The sequence below is a fragment of the Myotis davidii genome, unplaced genomic scaffold (assembly GCF_000327345.1).
Source record: "Myotis davidii unplaced genomic scaffold, ASM32734v1 scaffold622, whole genome shotgun sequence".
NCBI lineage: Eukaryota > Metazoa > Chordata > Mammalia > Chiroptera > Vespertilionidae > Myotis > Myotis davidii.
The window spans coordinates 1,443,956-1,451,323 of NW_006293532.1; the positions used below are offsets into that span (position 1 = coordinate 1,443,956).

Here is a 7,368-nt window from a genome sequence, read left to right on the forward strand (position 1 = left end):
GGATCCCACCGGAGAGAAAATCCAGACTGTAGCCCCGCCCCTGGGCTGAACAGAGAGGCACTTCCCAGCCACCCCTGCCCCCTGCTCCCTGGAGAAGGAACCCCGAAGTTTCTGTAGAAAGAAGGCAGAGAAGGATGCGAGGGGGGAGGTTAGGGGGAAGGCCAGCTTCAGCACAGTTTACAAACTGTCTCTGATCTTAACCTGGAAGGTAGGGCTCCCTGACTCCTTGAAGTGTTCCAATCCAGTCTGAGGTCCGGGAGGCGCCTGGACCGGGATGCACAGAACCAGGGGCGTGCCTGGGCCTTCAGTCGCCTTTGTGACACCCTGACAAGTGAATGCTCTCTAGACATAGGCGGAGATCTCTGTATATTTCTGAAGGCTTTGTGACCCCAGTCAAAAGTGTAAAGAACCAGTACACTGCCTAGTATACCCCCTCTGTTGCTGGGTCCTGCTCTGGGGGTTGGACTGCGGCTTCGGATGAGGAACTGGGGCCCAGCCCCTCTCTCTCCTCCATCCACGGGAGTCGATGGATGACTCACTCAGAGTAAACAGGAGAAATCCAAGCCGGGCTCCGAATGCCAGGGGAAGCCAGGCCTTGGAATTGCTCTGCAACCCCGGGCAAGTCCTTGTCCCTCTCCGATGAGGAAGCAGGGCAGGGGTCACCTCCCTTCGAGGGAGAGAGGGTGGAAAGTTCTGGAGGAGAGGAAGGGCTGGGAAAGCTACCCGGCTTGCCCCGAAGGGCAGGAGAACAGGGGCAGACAAGTGGCAGGAGGGGATGTTGCTGCTTTGAAGCGCTTTCCTGCTTCATAAAAGCGGAGACCTCGCGGGGCTGGGTAAATATTACGTTGGCCTCTGACCTCCTACCTCCCCTGATTGCTGCCCCAGCTTCCCCGTACAGAGCCTGTTCTCTGAACTTGGGGTCCTCCACGGGATGGGGGGCCCAGCCCAAAGCAGACAGGACCTGGTGGTGGGCGGTGTTTTCCAGGAGTGAGGGGGTCAGGATGTCACAGTCCCCTGACAGACTGCCCCCCCCCCCTTGCCCCAGCTGCCTCGGCCATCCTGACAAGTCCCTGGACTCTCCGTGGAACTCAAACCACACCACTAGGGTTTCTGTTAGACAAACACCCCCCTGAGGTTCATCCGGAAATTAAGAAAATTCAAGTGCGCCGCCCACTGGGAGCGGCCCAGGACCCAGCTGTGAGAGGCTTAGGGAAAAGGATCCGACCAGCCTGCAAGGCTGGGAAGCCCTGCCCTCACCCCGGTGCTGGAGGTCGGGTCCCAACAGATGGCCAGGAAGAAGCTGGTGTCAGATAGGGTCCTAATGTGCCAGCACAAAGGGCCCAGCTTCACACCTGAGCTCCTCCTTCTTCCTGGAGGATTTCTCACCTCCCCACCATTTGCTCCCTGGTCCAGGGAGGGCGAGGAGACAGAGCCACATGCCACCCTGGGAGAGCTGGCCCCTGCCCGGTACCCAGCACCATAGCTTCTCCATTTGTGTGGTGGGAGTGACTGCTTTTCAGGTCTCCCCAGGTCCCTCAGTTGCCTCTGTGCCTGGCGCCAGGCAGAGCAAGATGGTTGGGGAGATTTGGGAAAAGGACAATTGTTGCAAGCGTGCAAAACTATCCCAAAATTGAGAGCAGGAACGAAGCCAAGCTAGGGACAAGTTCTCTTCTTTCTCTGAATTTGTTTGGGACTTTCTGAGAAAAAAAAAAAGGAGATTTTATTTAAAGAAGATCTGTGTGCTGGAGGTTGTTATATATAAAGATAGATAAAAGGCTGAAGACTCAGTGGAGACTGGAAACGGAGAGGGAGGCCACTGGTGCGTGGCTCCTGGTTAGCATTCGTTTTTAAATCCTCTCCTGAGAATATGTCTTTATTGATTTCTAGAGAGAGAGAGAAAGGGAGAGAGAACATCCATCAGTAGCCTCCAATATGTGGCCCGACGGGAGAGCAAACCCACCATCTTTTCGGTGTAAGGGATGTCGCTCCAACCAACTGAGCCAGCTGCCCAGGGCTCGTGGTGAGCATTGAACCTGTGGGACTGGAATTTGAATTCTGAATTTGCTATCCTCTCACCTTTGGTGCCTTCAGGTCTAAGAGGAGGGTGAACGAGACGGTCAGAGAATTGGTCAGGTGGCATTTTTCCTGGGAGTCAACCTCCCACGGCAGGGGACGGGGCAGCCCTCGCGGGCCTCTGCCTGCCTGCAATGGGCTTCCGTCTCTCGGCAGACAGAGCTCCTTGGAGTGCGGGCATGAAGGGGGCAGACATGGCATAAAAGACATTAGCAGGCGCTGCGTCCCAGAGCCCAAGCGGGACCCTGGGACACAGGGATGAGATCCTCAGCCGGCTCCCATCATTGGTCAGAATGTAGCAGGAGGTTTGGGGGACACATCGGCTGTCTTCTAGCCCAAGGAGCTGCCCACTGCCCTCCCAGCTGATGCACAAGGGTCCGTCCCTTATTGGACGTGCAGGGCGTGGGAAGGCGGCTCTCAGAGGAGCGAGTCCTATGCATTCAGAGCAGTGCCCAAGAGCCAGCTGTGGGAAATGAGTGTGAGGTGCCTTCATTTTCTTTTCTAACATATTATTTTAAAAAACATTCGAACTACAAAGGAAATAGGTGTTCTGTGTAGCGTACTTGGGGACAATGTTTCTGCGTATTTCCTAGCAGCTTTTACCCGGGCCCACATAATAGATGTGAAACCCAACTCCACACTGGGGGAGTGGAGCGCCCTGCGTCACATGGCGAATGGCCAGGCTCTGCTCTCATCTCGAGGAGGTTTGCTGGCCCCAGCCTCGCCCAGCACACCCTCTCGGCCTGCCCACTGAGCCACCTTCCATTCCAGTCTCTCCTTCCCCGACCTCATGCCCAGAGGAGGCAGGCACCTCACAGTGGCGATCCCCTGGAGCTGACCCCTCCCCTTCTCTGCCTGTTGCTGGCCCTTAGGACACACCAACTGCCTCTCCTCTCTCTGGGCAGAAGCAGGATGGTGTAGGAAGTTCCCCTTCTCTTCAGTAGCCCCACCAGCTTTCCCCCAGGCACAGCAGGCCTTGCATTTGCACAGCCAATGGTTCTGGCACCCCTCCCTTCACAGGAGGCCCTGTGGACACTGTGTATCGGTCTCTGTAGGCTCAGCATTCACACTAGGAGAGGGTGAGACAGTGACCCCAGCAGCTGCCTGCAGACTGCCAGCTGGGAGCCCCACCTCCCCCATCCCTGCGCCTTGGGCCAGCCCGGTTTTGTGCACCTCGCACCTGGGCACTTTCTCAGGCAGCCAGGCCCAACCCAGAGGGGATGGGGGAGAGCTGGGATCCAGAGGACCTGGTCCAGGCCTTTTGATTGGCTTCCACCCAACACTCCAGTTTCCTTGGCCAAGCTTTTCTTTAGCTTTGTTGTCCCTGGGGCCTGGGAGGAAAGAGAAGGGACCTAAGGATCTGGCTCCTGAGGACAGGAAGGGGCGGCACTTGTCCTGGTAGAGGAAAACCAGAAGCTTCCCCAGGGGCCTGCCCAGGCAGAAGGGGGGGGCCAGGACTTGCGAGGAGACTGACCATAATTTCATGTGACGGGACAAATGTTTGTTGAATATCTGCTATGTGCCAGGTATTGCGGGAGGGAGGCACCTCTCTGTGCTGGCTCTTGAGGACTGTGCAGTGTGCTAGAGAAGGAAGGGTATGCACGCACATGCTATTACCCATGTTCGGTGTGAGTGCTGCAGGACCGAGGAGAGGTGGCCAGAGCCCTCCACCCCCAGAAGGGCCGTCTGGGAAGGGAGTGAGCCCCACATCATTTGGAGAAGTCAGGCAGAGGTCGGAAGCTGTGGACCAGGTCTTTAGAAGGGATTCCTGCCTGGCCAGCGTGGTTCAGTGGTTGAGCATGGACCTATGAGTCTGGAGGTCACAGTTCGATTCCCAGTCAGGGCATATGCCCGGGTTGTAGGCTCCATCCCCAGTAGGGGGCTGGCAGGAGGCAGCCGATCAATGATTCTCTCTCATCAATGATGTTTCTATCTCTCTCTCCCTCTCCCTTCCTCTCTGAAATCAGTAAAAATCTTTTTTTTTAAGTAAAGGGATTCCCGTATGGAGCAGAAAGGTACAATAGCTGATGGCTGAGACCGCCACCCGCCTCCCAGTCCTCTAACCTTGAGTCTCCCTGTTTGCTGCTCAGTAAACTCAAGGAAGACAAAGTTGACAAGTGAAGTTGAGTGTCAGGCCTGCAGCTGCTGGCCTTAATGCCATCGTAAACAGAACTGGTTCTCACACCTTCACCCCGACAGCTCCCCTCAGTGGCACAGGGTGCCCGGCAGGCTAGGCCAGGGTAAGCCCTGGTCTCCCCGGGAGCCAGAATTCTCCTAATCGCGTTAGAATGAGCACCCCCTCTACAAGCAGGGGCAGACCCTCTGAACCGAGGCTGGTCAGCTCTCGGCTCTGCTCTAACTTCTAATCATTGTCATAAGCGGGAGGGAAGCAGCTGCTCGCTCCAGTCTATTATCAGCTTGGTTGGAGACAGAGAAATTTAAATGACAGTAAGATGCTTAGCAAAGAAACGCAAGTCGGTGTTAAAAATAAAGAAAACAAGACAGCTTGTTTCATCGAAATGGAAGGGTTATTAAACAGCCCTGAATTAATCAGTGATCTGCCAGGGGTTGGAAATTGAAGAGCGGCAGGGCCAGGGTAGCAGGGAGGACGTGAGTGGGGGGTTTGGTGGGGGGAAGATGGCACGTTGGAGCTGCCTGCTCGCTGGGGCCACCAGCAGGGGCTAAGGAAATGTCATAGTCTTTAGAGGGGTGGTGGACAGCCAGTGTTCTGCCCCACGGATAGGAAGGGGGACTCTGGCACCCCAGCCTCTCTCCCTACAACGTCCTGCTTCTGGGCTCTTTCTATCTGCCATCTCCTGAGCAGCCCCGGGGGCCAACTCCAGTCCTCAGCCCGTCCCAGCCCTCCTTCCCACCAGTCAGGTCTGAGTAGGAGCCGAATGGCCTTTGCCTCTCTCACAGGGGGTCCCCAAGAACCCAACTCTGAGCTGAGCTCCTAATCCCCACCCCGAATCCCAAAGAGTCTGTCCTGAGCAGGGGCAGAGCCTTACCCAACCGGAGCAGAAAGCGATGGCTAGGGTAAGTGATCTCTCCTTGGAGGTGTCAGGTGGTGGCCCTACAACTCCAGGGGGCAGTGAAGCAGGGTGATACGTTTAACTCCAGGAGCCCACGTCCAAGTCCTGGTTTCACACCTGGTGCCTTTGCCAAAATACTTCACCTCTAAGACACCCGAGACTTCCCACCTGTGAAAAGTGACGCTGATGCTGTTCTGTCCCTCACTGGCTTGGGTGGGGGGTGCATTCATCAGGAAACATACATGAAATTTGTAGCGAACAGTGAAACTCGGTCACTGCACAAATGCTAGTGTGTGTTACAGGGGGCTCCCTTGGGGCCTCAAAACTAGCCATGGGGCAGGGCAGGGGCAGCGGGGGCTTCAGGGGGCACTGAATGTGTCTGGGAGGAGAGCTGACTTGCTTACCCCTCCGCAGGGGTGGGGGCTGAGGCGGGGGGCAGGGCCCCATGTCTGTGTGCACATCAGCACCCATCCCACCGGGTGTGCGACGTGCTGGATCTTGATTCAATCATTCCAGGAGCATTCGGCGTTGCTCTTTGACCTCAGCATTCTTTCCCCTCAGCCCTCCCTCCCTCCTGTGTCCCTCCTGGCTGTTTACCCCTTTGCAGTCCTCTCTCACACCCCATTCATCATGGGCCAGATTCCCACTCAGGGAGATCTTTTCATCTCTCTGCCCCAGGTGCCCTGCTGCACTGGCCACCGCCTCCCCCTGCATTCCCTCCAGCACATTCTTCCCCTGTGTCAGGCTCCGGTAATTGCTCCCTTCACTTTCCCTGGGCTGCAGGGCTGGGGTCCCAGACATCAAACATCTCTTCTGCTCTGCTGGCTCACCCAGGGCCGATGCCGCTCCCGGTGCAGGCGCAGGCCAGTGTACGTGCATCTTGGCACAGCCTAGCTCCTAAGCCAGGACAGAGCTCTGCCCCTCCATCGGGAGTGCCAGCCACCCAGCCATCTCCATGGGTCGCTTTTATCCAGCCCCGCAGCACTTGCCCTGCTGCGGCGTGTGACTGAGCTCCCCTGTCACTTCACAGAGGCTGCTGACGGCTCAGGATCTGTTCTGCAAGAGCTCAGAGTTCCAGAAAGAGAGAAAAATAATAGAAACCGAAGGTGGGGCGGTCCAGGGCGGGGACACAGGCTGCTTAAAAAAGCTCCCTCATAAAAAAGGAGTTAGCTTTTGATTCGAAGGCTTGGCTGTCGGTTCAGAAAAGCACCGGAGAGGAGGAGAGGCAGGAAAGGATAAGGCAGGGGAAGCTCATCCCAGGAGCTGGCCAGACCCTGGATGGGTAGAGCCCAAAGGATGCGGAGCTCCGGCCCGAGAAACTGTTCTCGGCATCTCCTCCTCCGGGGGAAGGCCTTCCTCTCTCCTCCTCTCCTCCCGCTTCCCTGTCAAGGGTCCCTGGAGGAGTCACAAGAGCAGCAGAAGGGGGGTAATCTGAACAGTGTGGGGCCGAAGGGACTGGGGAGAATGGCTGCTAGGGACCAGCAGCACCCAGTTCCTTCCCACCATCCCTAGGAGCTGGGGGCTGGGCGACCACATTCCCCGGCACAAGAATCTCCCCTCACCTGGCTGAAACGGAGCCCCCAGCCTCTGTTGCCATCATATGGGGCTGCTGCCCTTGCCAGGGAGATGATTTCCTTGAACCGTGTTTCTCCAAAAACAGGAATGCGAGTTGTTGGTGTTTATTCAGACCTGCAGAGTTTACAGAAAAAACACTTTCACATCCATCATCTCGGTGATTCTCACCACAACCCTGCGAGGTGTCCTTTTGTGACTGAGGGAACTGAGGCTCCGAAAGGTTAAATAACAATTCAAGGTCATCAAGTGAAAGTGATAGGGCAAGACCGGGGCCCGGTCTGTCCCGAAGCCCAGAGTCTGCTCTGTGCACCCACTGCCTGGCTACATGCACCAATGCAAGCCTGGCCTGGTCAGCGAGCCCTGTTCTGAACACTTCCTGGGGAGTCTCACCCACCCCACTCTGCTCCTGACCGCTTCCTGCTGTCCGTTGACCGTTTCATATCACATACTTCCATGTGACCTATGATATTGTACGATTTGTGGCTTCAGGGCTCTCTTGCCAAGACTCTTCCTGCACAAGCCCAGTCTGCGTTGGGCAGTTTTCAAAGGCAGACGGGTGTCTTCCCGTTCTCCATCCTTCTCCCCACCTCACCCACCTGGCCAGTGAGACTGCCCTCCACCCTGTGGCTTCAAGAGGAATAATCGGCAGGATCCTTCCCAAACGGTTCGCTGCCTTCTTCACTTCCAA

At 56.6% G+C, this 7,368-nt stretch overlaps 1 long non-coding RNA gene across 1 annotated transcript; it reads right to left on the reverse strand.

Moving 5' to 3' along the window:
* Nucleotides 1–1,702: 1,702 nt before the first annotated feature.
* On the reverse strand, nucleotides 1,703–3,453 carry LOC107183667. The gene is made up of 2 exons (XR_001514456.1): nucleotides 2,077–3,453; nucleotides 1,703–1,883 (listed from the first exon to the last, which is right to left on the reverse strand). It is a non-coding gene; the product is annotated as an uncharacterized LOC107183667 (long non-coding RNA).
* Nucleotides 3,454–7,368: the final 3,915 nt, after the last annotated feature.